This window comes from Elephas maximus, chromosome 5 (genome assembly GCF_024166365.1).
Source record: "Elephas maximus indicus isolate mEleMax1 chromosome 5, mEleMax1 primary haplotype, whole genome shotgun sequence".
In the NCBI taxonomy this organism is placed as follows: Eukaryota; Metazoa; Chordata; class Mammalia; order Proboscidea; family Elephantidae; genus Elephas; species Elephas maximus.
Window position 1 is genome coordinate 18,240,185 of NC_064823.1, and position 20,013 is coordinate 18,260,197.

Below are 20,013 nucleotides of genomic sequence, written 5' to 3' on the forward strand. Positions count from 1 at the left end.
AATCCAAAACATCGAAATATTACAAAGCATCTTCTCAGACCACAAGGCAATGAAGCTAGAAATCAATAACAGAAAAGCTAGGGAAAAGAAATCAAATACTTGGAAAATGAACAATACCCTCCTGAAAAAAGACTGGGTTATAGAAGACATCAAGGAGGGAATAAGGAAATTCTTAGAAAGCAACGAGAATGAAAATACTTCCTATCAAAACCTCTGGGACACAGCAAAAGCAGTGCTCAGAGGACAATTTATATCGATAAATGCACACATACAAAAAGAAGAAAGAGCCAAAAGCAGAGAACTGTCCCGACAACTTGAACAAATAGAAAGTGAGCAACAAAAGAACCCATCAGGCACCAGAAGAAAACAAATAATAAAAATTAGAGCTGAACTAAATGAATTCGAGAACAGAAAAACAATTGAAAGAATTAACAAAGCCAAAAGCTGGTTCTTTGAAAAAATTAACAAAATTGATAAACCATTGGCTAGGCTGACTAAAGAAAAACAGGAAAGGAAACAAATAACCCGAATAAGAAACGAGAAGGACCACATCACAACTGAACCAAATGAAATCAAAAGAATCATATCAGATTACTACATAAAATTGTACTCTAACAAATTTGAAAACCTAGAAGAAATGGATAAATTCTTGGAACAATACTACCTACCTAAACTAACCCATTCAGAAGTAGAACAACTAAATAGACCCATGACAAAAAAAGAGATTGAAACGGTAATCAAAAAACTCCCAACAAAAAAAAGTCCTGGCCCAGATGGCTTCACTACAGAGTTCTACCAAACCTTCAGAGAAGACTTAACACCATTACTATTGAAGGTATTTCAAAGTATAGAAAAAGACGGAATACTACCCAACTCATTCTATGAAGGTACCATCTCCCTGATACCAAAACCAGGTAAAGACATTACAAAAAAAGAAAATTTTAGACCTATATCCCTCATGAACATAGATGCAAAAATCCTCAACAAAATTCTAGCCAATAGAATCCAACAACACATCAAAAAAATAATACACCCTGATCAAGTGGGATTTATACCAGGTATGCAAGGCTGGTTTAATATCAGAAAAACCAATAATGTAATCACATAAATAAAACAAAAGATAAAAACCACATGATCTTATCAATAGATGCAGAAAAGGCATTTGACAAAGTTCAACACCCATTTATGATAAAAACTCTTACCAAAATAGGAATTGAAGGAAAATTCCTCAACATAATAAAGGGCATATATGCAAAGCCAACGGCCAATATCACTCTAAATGGAGAGAACCTGAAAGCATTTCCCTTGAGAACGGGAACCAGACAAGGATGCCCTTTATCACCGCTCTTATTCAACATCGTACTTGAAGTCCTAGCCAGGGCAATTAGGCTAGACAAAGAAATAAAGGGTATCCAGATTGGTAAGGAGGAAGTAAAGCTATCACTATTTGCAGATGACATGATCGTATACATGGAAAACCCTAAGGAATCCTCCAGAAAACTACTGAAACTAATAGAAGAGTTTGGAAGAGTCTCAGGATATAAAATAAACATACAAAAATCACTTGGATTCCTCTACATCAACAAAAAGAACATTGAAGAGGAAATAACCAAATCAATACCATTCACAGTAGCCCCCAAGAAGATAAAATACTTAGGAATAAATCTTACCAAGGATGTAAAAGACCTATACAAAGAAAACTATAAAACTCTGCTACAAGATATTCAAAAGGACATACTTAAGTGGAAAAACATACCTTGCTCATGGATAGGAAGACTTAACATAGTAAAAATGTCTATTCTACCAAAAGCCATTTATACATATAACGCACTTCCAATCCAAATACCAATGTCATATTTTAAGGGGATAGAGAAACAAATCACTAATTTCATATGGAAAGGAAAGAACCCCCGGATAAGCAAAACAATACTGAAAAAGGAGAAGAAAGTGGGAGGCCTCACCCTACCTGATTTCAGAACCTATTATATAGCTACAGTAGTCAAAACAGCCTGGTATTGGTACAACAACAGGCACATAGACCAATGGAACAGAATTGAGAATCCAGATATAAATCCATCCACGTATGAGCAGCTGATATTTGACAAAGGACCAGTGTCAGTCAATTGGGGAAATAATAGTCTTTTTAACAAATGGTGCTGGCATACCTGGATATCCATTTGCAAAAGAATGAAACAGGACCCATACCTCACACCATGCACAAAAACTAACTCCAAGTGGATCAAAGACCTAAACATAAAGACTAAAACGATAAAAATCATGGAAGAAAAAATAGGATCTACCCTAGGAGCCCTAATACAGGGCATAAACAGAATACAAAACATTACCAAAAATGATGAAGAGAAACCCGATAACTGGGAGCTCCTAAAAATCAAACACCTATGCTCATCTAAAGACTTCACCAAAAGAGTAAAAAGACCACCTACAGACTGGGAAAGAATTTTCAGCTATGACATCTCAGACCAGCGCCTGATCTCTAAAATCTACATGATTCTGTCAACACTCAACCACAAAAAGACAAACAACCCAATCAAGAAGTGGGCAAAGGATATGAACACACATTTCACTAAGGAAGATATTCAGGCAGCCAACAGATACATGAGAAAATGCTCCCGATCATTAGCCATTAGAGAAATGCAAATTAAAACTACGATGAGATTCCATCTCACACCAACTAGACTGGCATGAATCCAAAAAACACAAAATAATAAATGTTGGAGAGGCTGCGGAGAGATTGGAACTGTCATACACTGCTGGTGGGATTGTAAAATGGTACAACCACTTTGGAAATCCATCTGGCGTTATCTTAAACAGTTAGAAATAGACCTACCATACAACCCAGAAATCCCACTCCTCGGAATATACCCTAAAGATACAAGAGCCTTCACACAAACAGATATATGCACACCCATGTTTATTGCAGCTCTGTTTACAATAGCAAAAAGCTGGAAGCAACCAAGATGTCCATCAACAGATGAATGGGTCAATAAATTGTGGTATATTCACACAATGGAATACTACGCATCGATAAAGAACAGTGATGAATCTCTGAAACATTTCACAACATGGAGGAATCTGGAAGGCATTATGCTGAGCGAAATGAGTCAGTTACAAAAGGCCAAATATTGTATAAGACCACTATTATAAGATCTTGAGAAATAGTATAAACTGAGAAGAACACAGACTTATGTGATTACAAAGGGGGGAGGGAGGGAGGGAGGGAGAGGGCTTTTTATTGATCAATCTGTAGATAAGAACTGCTTTGGGTGAAGGGAAAGAAAACACTCAAAACAAGGAAGGTCAGCCTAATTGGACTGGATTAAAAGTAAAGAGGTTTCCGGGATAAAATGAAAGCTTCAAAGGTCAGCGAAGCAGGGGCTGGGGTCTGGGGAACTTGGTTTGAGGGGACTTCTAAGTCAATGGGCAAAACAATTCTATTATGAAAACACTCTGCATCCCACTTTGAATTGTGGCGCCTGGGGTCCTAAATGCCAACAAGCGGCCATCTAAAAGACATTAATTGATCTCAACCCACCTGGAGCAAAGGCAAAGGAAGAACACCAAGGTCACACGACAACTAAGAACCCAAGAGACAGAAAGGACCACATGAACCAGAGACCTACATTATCCTGAGACCAGAAGAACTAGTTGGTGCCCGGCCACAATCGATGTCTGTCCTGTCAGGGAGCACAACAGACAACTCCTGAGGGAGCAGGAGACCCAATGGGATAAAAAAAAAAAAAAAAAAATGGGATACAGACCCCAAATTCTCATTAAAAGACCACACCTAATGTTATGATTGTGACTAGAGGAATCACAGTGACAATGCTCCCCAGAACTTCTGATGGCACAGGACAGGAACCATCCCCGAAGACAAATCATCAGGCATGAAAAGGACTGGTCAGTGGGCGGGAGAGAGATGCTGATGAAGAGTGAGCTAATTAAATCAGGTGGACACGGGAGAATGTGTTGGCAACTCTTGACTGGAGGGGGGATGGGAAGATAGAGAGAGAGGGAAGATGGCAAAATTGGCACAAAACGAGAGACTGGAAGGGCTGACTCAATAGGGGGAGAGCAAGTGGGAGAAGGGAGTAAGATGCATGTAAACCTACATGTGACAGACTGATTGGAATGGTAAATGTTCACTTGAAGCTTAATAAAAATTAAAAAAAAAAAGCATAATTTTCCATTTTTTACAATAATACTATTACCTGTGCATACAGATAAATTCAAACAAGGCAGGCTCATGTCCCTACAGATTTTGAAATCCTCTTATTGTAATTACTCTTGGGTCCTCAAGCCAAAACCTTGGGACTCCACTCAATGAACTTTTTGGTTTAATATGTAGATTTCTTATAGCTCTGACCTCGCAGATTTACAATTGCTATTCTTGAGTGCATCCCTAGGCACACAAACAGGAGATTTTAAAAGTGCCTGAGCCAACAAATATTACTAGTTGATCAGTTGGAGCATAATGATTCCACAATCGTTTGCCTCTTTTTTATGGCTTGAAAAGGCTGAACAAGTTTCAGCGGAGCTCCCAGACTAAGACAGACAGGAAGAAAGACCTAGCGATCTACTTCCGAAAATCAGCCAGTGAAAACCTTATGGATCCCAGCGGTCCAATCCACCCCGATCATGGGGATGACTCAGGATTGGACAGCATTTTGTTCCAATGTGCATGGGGTTCCCATGAGTCAGAGTCAAGGCAACGGCAGCTAACAACAACAACAAATATTGTTTGTACCCATTCTTCACAGCTCCTGTTATCTCTTCTTCCCTCTTTTCTCCCATTTCCCTTTTTCTTTTTCCTTCCATCCCCTCTTTTCTCTCTTCTTTCCCTGTCCCTTGCATACTCTGTCATTTCTACAATTCAATTCATAAATCCTTGTGCTAATTTCACTCCCAGTGGCTATTAAAATGGTATTTCACATGTACCACAACGAATGTCTACGTGTAGTAAACAATTTGTGGTATTGTTCTCTGTTATTTTTTTAAAAAATTTAGAAGTAAAAATTGACATAAACAAAAAAAATTGTTTATAAGCTGTGCCATACTTTTTGGAGTATTCCATTATTTTGAATTTTCAACAACTCAGCAGGGAGTTAATTTTCAACTATTTAAAGTGTCTTGTAATATAGTCCAAACAAAATTAATTTTGTTTAATACTTCATAATGTTTTGACTAGAATTTGTACAACCCTAAAGCCTTTGGCCCTAAAGTCATATATTATGCACTTAATGAAGCTGTTTTGTAGGAATGCCCTGTAGAGATAATCTCTATATTTAGTATTAACTCAGAATAGCCAGGGCGTGAGTGCTTGTAAAAAGGAGGGCATTGACCTAGTGTCATTTCCGTTCTTCAGGAAAAATGATTATGCTACTATGTTAGCAAATCACACAGTTTTTTTTTGACTAAAAAAGATAATTTTCTCAATTTTAGTATAACGAAATATTGTTACCTATGCATGAAGATTAATTTAAAAAAAAGGTAAGTTCACACGACTGGAAGGATGGTAGAAAGGTGTCTGGATTAGCATTTATGAGGAAGAAAGGAAAAGGGAGAAAAAGCTTTTAAGAGGGGATGAAAAAAGAGGGATGGAATTATGACCTCTAGAAAAAAATAAATTAATTCCCCTTCTCATTGAAAATGGGGGACAGAAACCATGGTGTCTGGGTGAAGAATTGATGGGCAGCCAGTGAAGGCTGTATAACTATTTGAACTCAGAAGGTGCAAATAGATAGCAGCTGAGCTGCTGTGAAATGAAGAGGTGTTATCTACCAGGTCCCAAGAAGTACACCATGGGGTGGCCGTAGGACAAAACTGAGCTACTGACCCCAGATGGACATACCCATCTCTGAAGAGAGAACAAGCTGAGGTCAGACATACATTTCAGCTCTGGGAGAGTTAGGATATGGAAAAAAGAAGGTGTCCAAATTCTTACATGCAAGCCTCACAAAGGGAGTTAATTGTCAGTGAAGAAAATGTCACGCATTAATTCTCAATATCTTATGTAGTTAATTTTTTAAGTTACAGGATATAACAATATATAAAAAATTTAACTCTATGTATAAAAATGTTGTTGTTAGTTGCTTTTGATGTGGCTCCGACTCATGGTGACCCCGTGTACAACAGAACAAAATGTTGCCCAGTTCTGGTTGTCTTCATGATGGTTGGTGTGCTTGAGACCATTGTTGGGGCACCATGTATTCTGAGTGCCTTCCAACCTAAGAGGCTCATCTCCTAGCACAACAGTGGACAGTATTCTATTGTGATCCACAGAGTTTTCATTGGTTAATTTTTGGAAGTAGATCACCAGGCCTTTCTTCCTAGTCTGTTTTAGCCTGGACTGTCTGCTGAAATCTGTCCACCATGAGTAACCATACTGGTACTTGAAATACTGGTGGCATAGCTTCCAGCATCATAGCAACATGCAAACCACCACAGTAAGACAAACTGATAGACGTTTGGTGGATGTATAAAAATATAACTACACACAGACACACACACACACATACACATGGTTATTTATTCAGATGCATATTTTTATGCTTGCCACAAATCACTCAATCAGTATCTCTGGGGATAGGGTCCAGGAATTTGCATTTTAAACAAGCTTCCCAGGAGACTCAAATGCACACTGACATTTGAGAATCACTATGCTATGTAGTTTCTGCAGCTCATCAAGGAATTATCTTCAGCTCTTCTCTTGAAGGAGCCCTGTTGGCGCAGTGATAAAGAGCTCAGCTGTCAACCAAAAGATAAGCACTTTGAATCCACCAGCCCCTCCTTGGAAACCCTATGGGACAGTTCTATTCTGTCCTATACGGTTGCTATGAATCTGACTCCACTTGACCACTACAAGTTTGGGTTTTTTTTTTTCATTCTTTTGAAACAATGCAGTGTAAAATATAACACCCTTACATCACTACTCTCACATAATTTACCAGATTGCTTCAGATTATTTTGAAGAAATACTACAGCAATGGCCTATTTCATATGTTGTGGATATAATTATGCCATATAGACAGAAAAATGTATCTGCCATGTGTCAGTTTGTCATACTGTGGTGGCTTGCATATTGCTGTGATACTGGAAGATTTGCCACCTGTATTTCAAATACCAGCACGGTCACCCTTGGTGGACAGGTTTCAGTGAAGCTTCCAGACTAAGATAGAGCAGGAAGAAGGACCTGGCAGTCTACTTCTGAAAAATTTGGCCAGTGAAATCTTTATAAATAGCAGCGGAACACTGTCTGATATAGTGCTGAAAGATGAGCCCCTCAGGTTGGAAGACACTCAAAAGATGACTGGGGAAGAGCTGGCTCCTCAAAGTAGAGTCAACCTTAATGATGTGGTTGGAGTGAAGCTTTCAGAACCTTCGTCTGCTGATGTGGCATGACTCAAAATGAGAAGATACAGCTGCAAACATCCATTAATAATTGGAATGTGGAATGTAAGAAGTACGAATCTAGGAAAATTGGAAATCATCAAAAATGAAATGAAACGCATAAACATCAATATCCTAGGCTTTGGTGAGCTGAAATGGACTGCTATTGGCCATTTTGATTCAGACAGTGACATGGTCTACTATGCTGGAGATGACAAATTGAAGAGGAATGACAGCATATTCACTGTCAAAAAGAACATGTCAGGATCCATCCTGAAGTACAATGCTGTCAGTGATAGGATAATATTCATATGCCTACAAGGAAGACCAGTTAATATGACTATTATTCAAATTTATGCACCAACCACTAAGGCCAAAGATGAAGAAGTTGAAGATATTTACCAACTTCTGCATTCTGAAATTGATCAAAGATGCAATCAAGATGCGTTGATAATTACTGGTGACTGGAACGCAAAAGTTGGAAACAAAGAAGAAGGATCGGTAGTTGGAAAATATGGCCTTGGTGATAGAAATGATGCTGGAGATCACATGATAGAATTTTGCAGACCAATAACTTCTTCATTGCAAATACCTTTCTTCAACAACATAAACAGCGAATATACACGTGGACCTTGCCAGATGGAATACACAAGAATCAGTCAGCTACATCTGCTGAAAGAGATGATGGGAAAGCTCAATACCATCAATTATCAGTCAGAACAAGGCCAGGAGCTGACTGTGGAACAGATCATCAATTGCTCACATGCAAGTTGAAGTTGAAGAAAATTAGAACAAGTCCACTAGAGCCAAAGTATGACCCTGAGTGTATCCCACCTGAATTTAGAGACCATGTCAAGAATAGATTTGACACATTGAACACTAATGACTGGAGACCAGACGAATTGTGGGATGACATCAAGAACACCATACATGAAGAAAGCAAGAGGCCATTAAAAAGAAAAGAAAGAAAAGACCAAAATGGATGCCAGAAGAGACTCTGAAAGTTGCTCTTGAATGTCAAGTAGCTAAAGCAAATGGAAGAAATAATGAAGTAAAAGAGCTGAACAGAAGATTTCAAAGGGTGGCTCAAGAAGACAAAGTAAAGTATTATAATGACATATGCAAAGACCTAGAGATAGAAAACCAAAAGAAAAGAATATGCTCAGCAATTCTCAAGCTGAAAGAACTGAAGAAAAAATTCAAGCCTTGAGTTGCAATATAGAAGGATTCTAAGGGGAAAATACTGAATGACACAGGAAGCATCAAAAGAAGGCTGAAGGAATACACAGAGTCACTGTACCAAAAAGAATTAGTCAGTGGTCAGCCATTTCAGGAGATAGCATATGATCAAGAACCAATGGTACTGAAGGAGGAGGTTCAAGCTGCACTGAAGGCACTGACAAAAAAGAAGGCTTCAGGAATTGACAGAATACCAGTTGAGATGCTTCAACACGTGGATGCAGCACTGGAAGAGCTCACTCGTCTATGCCAAAAAATTTGGAAGATAGCTACCTTGCCAACTGATGGGAGGAGATCCTTATTTGTACCCATTCCAAAGAAAGGTGATCCAACCAAATGTGAAAATTATCGAGCAATATCATTAAGGTCACATGCAAGTAAAATTTTGCTGAAGGTCATTCAAAAGCAGTTGCAGTAGTATATCAACAGGGAACTGCCAGAAATTCATGCTGGATTCAGAGGAGGATGTGGCAGAAGGGATATCATGCTGATGTCAGATGAATCATGCCTATGCAAATGCATGCGACTATGTGGATCACAACAAATTATGTACAACAGTGCGAAGAGTAGAAATTCCAGAACACTTAATCGTGCTCATGAGGAACCTGTACTTAGACCAAGAAGCAGTAGTTGGAACAGAACAAGGGAATACTGTGTTTAAAGTTAGGAAAGGTGTGAGTCAGAATTATATCCTTTTATCATACTTATTCAACTGGTATGATGAGCAAATAATCCCAGAAGCTGGACTATATGAAGAACAAAGGGGCATCAGGATTGGAGGAAGACTCACTAACACAGCCTTGCTGGCCGAAAGTGAAGAGGACTTGAAGCACTTATTGATGAAGATCAAAGACCACAGACTTCAGTATGGATTACGCCTCAACATAAAGAAAACAAAAATCCTCACATTGGACCAATAAGCAATATCATGATAAATGGAGAAACGATAGAAGTTGTCAAGGATTTTATTTTACTTGGATTCACAATCAATACCTGTGGAAGCAGCAGTGAAGAAATCAAACGACACAATGCAGTTGGCAGATGTGCTGCAAAAGGCCTCTCCAAAGGGTTAAAATGCAAAGATGTTACTCTGAGGACTGAGGTGTACCTGACTGAAGACATGGTGTTTTCAATTGTGTCATGCGAATGTGAAAGCTGGACCATGAGTAAGGAAGACCGAAGAAGAACTGATGCCTTTGAATTATGGGTTGGTGAAGAAAATTGAATATACCATTGAACTATTTTTTTTACCAGAAGAACAAACAAATCTGTCTTGGGAGAAGTACAGCCAAATGCTCATTAGAAGCAACGATGGCGAGGCTGCGTCTCACATACTTTGGACATTTATCAGGAGGTAGAAAGACGTCATGCTTGGTAAAGTAGAGGGTCAGTGAAAAAGAGGAAGATGCTCAACAAGCCGGATCGACACAGTGGCTGTAACAATGGGCTCAAGCATGACAACCATTGTGAGGATGGCACAGGACCAGGCAGCGTTTCGTTCTGTTGTTCATAGGGTCGTTATGAGTTGGAACCAACTCAATGGCCCCTAACGACAACAACATAGACAGACGCCTTTTAAAATCTAGTCTTATTACTAAAAAACTGATTGCTGTTGAGTCAACTCTGACTCTTGGCAACCCCATGTGTGTCAAAGTAGAATTATTACTAGCCCGTTGTTTTTCTTTGCTTGTAAACATAATAGAACATAAAGATGACCTACGATTTTTAAAATATTCATAATAACAGCTGACATTTCCAAGAATTTAATTTTTGATTCCAATAGGCAGATTCAGAAAATGTCCCACAAAATTCCTTTACCCTGGTGTACCCGGTATAAGCCCATGACTGAGAATAGAATGAATATCACTTCCTTGACTGTTCAATGTCAGAGTTGACTTTTAAATTTTAGATTTTCTTTTATGGGCCTGATCTAATCAGGTGAGCCCTTAAAAGGGAAAGCTCTTCCAGAAGAAAGGAGTTTGAAGTGTGAAAGGGATTCAACACAAAGGAGATTCTCTAATGTTGACTTGAAGTTGGAGGGGCCCTGAGAGGAGTGGGTGAAGGGACTTGAGAGTGTCTTTCGGGAATTGAGAGTGTCCCCTAATTAACAGCCAGCCAGAAAATGGGGACCTCATTCCCACAACTGCAAGGAACTAAATTTGACCAACAACTGAAAGAGTTGGAAGGGATTATTCCTGAGCATCCAGAAAAGAACTCAACCTGGCTGAAACCTCAGAGCAAAGAAGCCCGTTGAGCAGCACCCAGACTTCTGATTTACAGAGCTGAGAGATAATAAATGTGTTGTTTTAAGCCGTTCAGCTTATGGTAATGTTATGCAGCAATAGAAAACTAACACAATGGCATAACATTGAAAACTCTTAAGATACCTTGGTGTCCATAAATATAGCTTCAAACTTGCTCCGCCTCTTAACAGTTGTTTGAATTTGGGGCAGTTACGCAGTCCTTGTGAGTCAGTGTCCTCACCTGTATAGATGAAGGAAATAAGGACTACCTTGTTAATTTTTTTTAAAAATTATTTTATTGTGTTTTTGGTGAATGTTAAATGTTTTTTAAACCAGTTGCCCTTGAGTCAATTCCAACTCATGGCAACCCTAGGTGTGTCGAAGTAAAACTGTTCTCCATAGGGTTTTTGATGGCTGATTTTTTGAAAGTAGATCATCAGACCTTTCTTCTGAGGCACCCCGCGTGGACTGGAACCTCCAATCTTTCAGTTAGCAGCTGAGTGCATTAAATGTTTGCACCACCTAGGGACTCCAAACAGTTTTTATGAGAAAACAAAACAAAACAAACAAAAAAACCATTGCCATCGAGTCGATCTGACTCATAGCGACCCTGTAGGACAAAGTAGAACTGCCCCATAGGGTTTCCAAGGAACAGCTGGTGGATTCCAACTGCCGACCTTTTGGTTAGCAGCCATAGCTTTTAACCGCTGCACTAGAACGGTTCCGAAAAGTTTTTAGGTGAAGTGAATTAATGTTTACGAAAGCTCCTAATAACTTGGCACATGGTGGTTGTTGTTGTTAGCTGGCTGTTGAGTCACCCAAATTCATGGTGACCCTGTGCACAACAGAACCTAACGCTGCCCAGTATTGAACCATCCCCAGGATAGGCTATGGATCAGACCGTTGTGAGCCATAGGGTTTTCACTGGCTGATTTTCAGAAGTAGATCACCAGGCTTTTCTTCCCAATCTGTCTTAATCTGGAAGGTCTGCTGGAACCTGTTCAGCATCATGACAATAGGCAAGCCTTGAGGTGCACTGGCTGGGCTTGAACCCCAGCCTTCTGCATGTGGTGGTCCAGCAGTTTTCAAAGTATAACCTAGGGTCTCCTGATGGGTCTTTCAGGTCATTTTTGGGGATTCTTAAGGTCTAAACTATTTTCATAATGATACTAAGATATTTTCCTTTTTTACTCTTATTCCCTCATGAGTGCACAGTAGAGTTTCCCAGAGGCTACATGATTTATGATATCTAAATAGATGTAGCGTAAGAGCAGATATGAGAATATCTCCTATTAATCTGGAGCCCTGGTGGCACAGTGGTTAAGAGCTTGGCTGCTACCCAAAAGGTCAGCAGTTCAAATCTACCAGCTGCTCCTTGGGAACCCCATGGGGCAATTCTACTCTGTCCTGATTAATTATTATTATTTTTGCATTTCTTTTAATCCAGACATTAAAGAGGCTTTCAAAAATCTAAAACAATACCAACCCTCTCATAAAATTTTTTAGAAAATATGGGTATTTATGTTAATGCTAATAAGTTTATTATGATATTTTAAAAAGAATTAAAAAATTTTAATTCTAATATGGTAGCTGTCAATACCACCACCTGTTTGTCAGTGTGTCATACTGTGGTGGCTTGCATGTTGCTGTGATGCTGGAAGCTATGCTACTGGTATTTCAAATATCAGCAGTCTTACCCATGGTGGACAGGTTTCAAAAGAGCTTCCAGACAAAGAAAGACTTGGAGATCTACTTCCAAAAATTAGCCGGTGAAAAGCCTATGTATAAGAACAGAATATCGTCTGATATAGTGCAGGAGGCTGAGTCCCTTAGAATTCAAAATACAACTGGGGAAGAGCTCAAAGTAGAGTTGGCCTTAATAATGCAGGTGCTGCCTTTGGGACCTTCATTTGCTCCTGTGGCATGACTCAAAATGGGAAGTAACAACTGCAAATATGAGTCAAACATACCAGTGGTCACAAAGATGGCATAGAACCGGTCAACATTTCTTTCTGATTTGTAGAAGGTCTGTGAGTTGGAGCCTACTCAAGACCAACTAACGACAGAAACAAATGTCAATAAACAAAAGCTCTTTAGGGTCCTTAATAATTTTAAGAGTGTAAAGGGGTCCTGATAGACTCCTGGGTGGCGCAAGTGGTTTGTGATTGGCTGCTAACCGAAGGGTTGACTTTTTGAACCCACTCAGTGACTATACAGAAGAAAGGCCCAGCAAGCTGCTTCTGTAAAAATTACAGCCAGGAAAACTCTATGAAGCAGTTCTACTCTGTAGCACATGGGGTCGCCAGGAGTTGAGGCAACTTGGCAGCAGCTAACAACAACAAAAGGGATCTTGAGAACAAAAATTTTGAGAACTGCTGCTTTTGCACAAAGTTTCCACATAAGTATCTTCCGTGAGGCGATAAAAGGCGTTCAAGATAAAAGGGTTCTATGGGAAGATGAGTTCAGGAAGAACGTGTAATGTATTCACCTCTATTGCACCGCGTACATTACATAATGAATGGTCTGGGAGTTCTGCAATACAAATACAATTTAGATTTGTTTAATTCAGTGTCTCCCCAATTTAATCTGTTGATTAGCAAGTTAAAATCTGAACCAGAATTATTTGCCCAGATTAAGATTCAGGTTTAGATTGTGAAAGAGTAATTCTATTTTAAGGCTATTAGAGAGAAAGAAAAGGACATTTGTAGTAAGGAAGATAATTTTGCCCAGGGCGTTTTTATTTTATTTTAAACAGAATGCCTATCGACAGATCAACAGCCGCTAGACCACAACTTGCAAAGACCTGTTCTAGCAAAGATGCCTGTTCTTGCTCAAGTATCTCTATTACGTTTTACACACCAGGCTGTGTCTCCTCTATTCTATGCTAATTAGTTGTTTACTTTCTTTTTGCAGGCTTATCCCTCTTCCCTCACACCTCAGCCCCTCACCTTGCCCTTTTTGCAAATAAGATTTAAAAAGATACTCTTCCTTCCTTCCTTTTTTTTCTTGCTTTGAAGGAGAGTCCCTTGTTTCTAGAAAACATCTTCCTAAGCTAAAGAAAGGGGGCAATGATGTTTCGGTAGTAGATATCTTGCCTTCCGGGAGGGACACTTGGGTTCCATTACTGACCAGTGTACCTCATGTGCAGTCACCACCACCTGTCAGCGTGTTGATATGATCCTGAACAGGTTTCCACAGAGCTTCCAAGCTAAGACTAGGAAGAAAGGTCTGATGATCTACTTCTGAAATTCAGCCAATGAAAATCCTATGGATCATAACGGTCTGATCCCCAACCAATGATCGGAACGGCACAGGATGGGGCAGCAGTTTGTTCTGCTGTGTATGGGGTTGCTGTGAGCCGGGGGTGGCAGCTAACAACAACAAGCTAAGTATCTCCTAGCAGAAGACAAAAAATGGCTGCAGGGAGGGGAAAAGTTAGTTACTACTGATTCTCTGCTAATTCCTCATGCCCAGCTGCCTTTTTACCTTTATGCCTCTCAAACCCGGCTGTGGCCTCTGATTCAGAACTGTCATTGTCCTGAGAGGGGGCCCAGGGAGACCAACAACCCCAAGCCTAGGAAGCTGAAGCTGCAAGGGTGTAATGAAAGGTGTTAAATTCTTTCACTTGTACTATTTCTGTAACAGCTCAATTCTGTGACATGAAAATCTACTTCTCTATCTTAAAATAGTCTGTAAAGAAAGCCGCAAAGCTGTAGACCATTAAAGTTTGCCCCCAACTGATTGCTAAGAAACCTAAATATAAAGAGAGAAGGGTGTTGGGAATTCAAGCAAATTCTTTCAGAGAAGAAATAGAAAAAAAACAGAAAAGCCTCAACCGGTGATTGGGGATTAGAGAGCCTTTTAAACAGGGAAAGGCTATTTTGAGAAAGCCTCACACAAGCTATGATAGTAGCAAAAAGAAGGCTAGGGTGGAAAGCGATTGAGCAGTTAGCAGGGCCTTGGGCAAAATTATCCTCCTTATTATGAATGTCCTTTTTTTCCTTCCTGATTCTCCTGAGTATCACACTTGCTCTTAGTGGCTGGTCAAAAAATTCCAGCTAAAACTTTTAATTTGATAGTCAAAAGCAGTTTGAAATAGGGCTGGTCCCTTTGTGTATGTATATTTCAAGGTTAAAGGGGGTTAGGGAATAGCTTGTAGACACATGGACCTGACACTGTGGTTGTGTAAAATCATTGAAGTCAGAATTTTGGGGTCGGGGGCTCCCCTGGTAGCCTCTCAAAATGCTATCTCCACACAAGTACCTACGGGTGACTTCAGTGAGGCTTATTCTCACGGCTTGATTTCTTTCAGATTTTATCGTTTGACTCAATTCACATACCCTCCCTGAAGGCAAGGTTTTCTGTCTGCTGTGCTTTTACTGCAGGATTCCTGTGTACCTAGATGTGGCCCTTGGTGACATCTCAATGAGAATCTCAATATACCCTGTGTTATATCGGGACAAATAAGGTATTTAAAGCTAAACACATTGTCAATATTTGTAAGGTTAGTAATTTCCATTTTTTGATTGGTCTTCAAGAAGTTTCATTATATATGCAAAGTGGTCAGAATTGGCTATATACGAAAGACTGAGGATAATAATATTTCAAGAGGACAGCAGAAGCCCTGGGAGGTGTTATATAACCTACACATTAAATAGCTGAGTGAAGATGGTTAGTTTTCTCGACATATAAGAATACCAGTTAGAAACTACTTGCCATAGAGTCGATTCTGACTCATGGTGGCCCCATGTGGGTCAGAGTAAATCCTGTGTGCTCCATAGGATTTTCAATGCTGATTTTTCCGAAGTAGAGATTGCCAGGGCTCTTCCCAGGTACCTCTGCATAGACTCGAACCTCTAACCTTTCGGTTAGTAGCCGAGTGCACTAACCGTTTGCACTACCCAGGGACTCCTAATAAAAAAATACTACGTTCTTTTCATCTGAACCTTTTTGAGAGGAATTTTTGGATCAAATATCCACTATCTACTGATTCCAAGTAATTTGGTGGCCATAGTGTATCTTCTTCACATTTTTAACAGATGTAATACCTCAGAATATGTGTAAAATCCAATTGTTGATATTTAGAAACTGATATTAGAACAAAAACTGGACTAAAACTCTGTGCTTTAAGACCAAAAAAAGATGGAATCATGGAGCCCTGGTGGTGCAGTGGGTAAGGGCTCGGCTGCTAACCAATAGGTCGGCAGTTTGAATTCATCAGTTGCTCCCTGGAAACTCCATGGGGCGGTTCTACTCTGTCCTATAGGGTCGCTATGAGTCAGAACCGACTCGACAGCACCTATCAACAACAATATTTTACTGATGGTAAAGTAAGTTTTAAAATTTAGAATGGAAAAAAAATTGTGCTTAAAATAGTTTTATTTTTAAGAATGATTTATTTGCTAATATATTTGTTTGGAGTAGTCTCTTAGAAACATGAAGGACACTCATATTTGTCTTCTTTTGGTCTTTAATGCATCCTTTTTTTTTTTTTTAGGAAATAGGATTGCTAAGTCTATTTTTCCTCCCATAGAGATTTCACTTATCTTTTTTTGTATTTATCCTGCAGAGTTAGTCGATTAGGTACATTTATTTTATGATTCTTCTCTGTATGGATTTAAATTCCTTTACTTAGAAGCTAGCTCTTCAGGGAATGAAGACGGCTTATCTTTGCCGGCCATGTGGAGCCCTGTGAACTGTCTCATCCGGGATGAAAACAATTTACATTCCAGGAATGCTGAGCTGTCTCTAGTATCCCCAACGTTGGTGATTTTGCAGTTGTTTTTTTTTCTCTGTCTGAGGGTATCCTTTTCTAGCTGTTAAACAATTTGTCCATTCTTCAAAACCCTGCTTATGAATCAAATATTTGTGAAGCTTTTCCTATCTTCACTTCTTCCATTTCCCGACTATAACCCTGGGCCAAAGTTCATCACTTCTTCTCTAGGAATCTCCACATTGTAAACATACCTTTACTACTACATTTATCACACAATATTGCAGTCATAATATTAACCCTCTTGGTTTTGTTTAGCTCTTTGGGACCAGGTTTGTTGACCTTTCTAATCTCAGTAAGCTGGAAATCTGGGCCTCCACACAAGTCTCCTTAATAATAAGTTGTATATATGATAACAACTGATATTTATTAAGTGCTTGCTACCACGTCGTATCAATTCTAAGACACATGATTTTTAACCATTTTTTAAATATCTCTAAAATCAGAGAACTTCTTAAAATTGAAGAAATCTTAGGTTTGACGAAATACAATATATACCAGCCACTGTGCTAATTTTTTAAAATAATTTTTATTGTGCTTTAAGTGAAAGTTTACAAACCAAGTCTCTCATACAAAAACTTATATACACCTTGCTATAATACTCCTAGTTGCTCTCCCTCTAATGAGACAGCACACTCCCTCCCTCTACTCTCTATTTTCATGTCCATTCGGCCAGCTTCTGACCCCCTCTGCCCTTTCATCTCCTCTCCAGACAGGAGTTCCCCCCACATAATCTCAAGAAGCTCACTCTTCACCAGTATCATTTTCTATCCCATAAAAAAAAAAAAAAAATAATAGTCCAGCGTTTGCTTTGGGAATGGTTCCTGTCTTGGGCTAAGAGAAGGTCTGGGGACCATGACCTCTGGGGTCCTTCTAGTCTCAGTCAGATCATTAAGTCTGGTCTTTTTATGAGAATTTGAGGTCTGCATCCCACTGCTCTTCTGTTGCCTCAGGGGTTCTTGGTTGTGCTCCCTGTCATAGCAGTCATCGGTATGTAGCTGGGCAACATCTAGTTCCGGTCTCAGGCTGATGGAGTCTCTGGTTTTTGTGGGTCTTTCTGTCTCTTGGGCTCATAATTACCTTATGTCTTTGGTGTTCTTCATTCTCCTTTGCTCCAGGTGGGTTGAGACCAATTGGTGCATCTTAGATGATCGCTTGCTAGCATTTAAGACCCCAGACACCACTCTCTAAAGTGGGATGCAGAATGTTTTCTTAATAGATTTTATTATGCCAATTGACTTAGATGTCCCCTGAAACCATGGTTGCCAAACCCCCACCCCTGCTACGCTGGCCTTCGAAGCGTTCAGGTTATTCAGGAAACTGCTTTTCGTTTAGTCCAATTGTGTTGACATCTCCTTTATTGTGTGTAGTCTTTCCCTTCACCTAAAATAGTTCTTATCTACTATCTAATGAAAACCCCTCTCCCTCCCTCCCTCCCCACTCTTGTAATCATCAAAGAATATTTTCTTCTCTGTTTAAACCTTTTTTTTTTTATAATAGTGGTCTCATACAATATTTGTCCTTTTGCAACTGACTAATTTCACTCAGCATAATGCCTTCCAGGTTCCTCCATGTTATGAAATATTTCACGGATTCATCATTGTTCTTCATCAATGCGTAGTATGCCATTGTGTGAATATACCATAATTTATTTATCCATTCATCCGTTGATGGGCCCCTTGGTTGCTTCCATCTTTTTGCTATTGTAAACAGTGCTGCAATAAACATGGGTGTGCATATATCTGTTTGTGTAAAGGCTCTTATTTCTCTAGGATATATCCCAAGGAGTGGGATTGCTGGATCCTATGGTAGTTCTATGTCTAGCTTTGTAAGGAAATGCCAAATCAATTTCCAAAATTGTTGTACCGTTTTAAATTCCCACAAGCAGTGTATAAATGTTCCAGACTCTCCACAGCCTCTCCAACATTTATTATTTTTTGTTTTTTGGATTAATGCCAGCCTTGTTGGAGTGAGGTGGAATCTCATTGTAGTTTTGATTTGCATTTCTCTAATGGCTAATGATTGTGAGCATTTCCTCATGTATCTGTTAGCTACCTGAATGGCTTCTTTAGTGAAGTGCCTGTTCATATCCTCTGCCCATTTTTTAACTGGGTTTTTTTTTTTTTTTTTTGTAGTTGAGTTTTTACACTATCATGTAGATTTTAGAGATCAGACGCTGATCGGAAATGTCATAGCTAAAAACTTTTTCCCAGTCTGTAGGTAATCTTTTTACAGTCTTTGGATGAGCATAGGTGTTTGATTTTTAGGAGCTCCCAGTTATCTAGTTTCTCTTCTGCATTGTTAATAATGTTTTGTATACTGTTTATGCCATGTATTAGGGCTCCTAGCATTGTCTCTATTTTTTCTTCCATGATCTTTATCATTTTAGATTCTATATTTAGGTCTTGATCCATTTCGAGTTAGCTTTTGTGCATGCTGTGAGGTATGAGTCTTGTTTCATTTTTTTTGCAGATGGATATCCAGTTATGCCAGCACCATTAGTTAAAAAGACTGCCTTTTCACCCTTTAATTGACTTTGGGCCTTCGTCAAATGTCAGCTGCTCATATGTGGATGGATTTATGTCTGGTATCTCCATTCTGTTCCATTGGTCTATGTATATGTTGTTGTACCAGTACCAGGCTGTTTTGACTACTGTGGCAGTAAAATAGGTTCTAAAATCAGGTAGAGTGAGGCTTCCCACTTTGTTGTTCTTTTTCAGTAATGCTTTACTTATACTGGGCCTCTTTCTCTTTGATATAAAGTTGGTGATTTGTTTCTGCACGCCATTAAAAAATGTCATTGGAATTTGGATCAGAATTGCATTGTATTTTTTTATAGATGACTTTTGGTAGAATAGACATTTTTACAGTGTTAAGTCTTCCTATCCATGAGGAAGGTATGTTTTTCCACTTATGTAGGTCTCTTTTGGTTTCTTGCAGTAGCGTCTTGTAGTTTTCTTTGTATAGGTCTCTTTTCGTTTCTTGCAGTAGCATCTTGTAGTTTTCTTTGTATAGGTCTTTTAGGTGTCTGGTAAGGTTTATTCCTAAGTATTTTATCTTCTTGGGGGCTACTGTAAATGGTATTGATTTGCTGATTTCTTCTTCAATGTTCTTTTTTGGTGTAGAGGAATCCAACTGATTTTTGTATGTTTATCTTGTATCCTGATACTCTGCAGAACTCTTCTATTAATTTCAGTAGTTTTCTTGAGGATACTTTAGGGTTTTCTGTGTATAAGATCATGTCTTCTGCAAATAGAGATAGTTTTACTTCTTCCTTACCAATTTGGATGCGCTTTATTTCTTTATCTAGTCTAATTGCTCTGGCTAGGACCTCCAACACAATGTTGAATA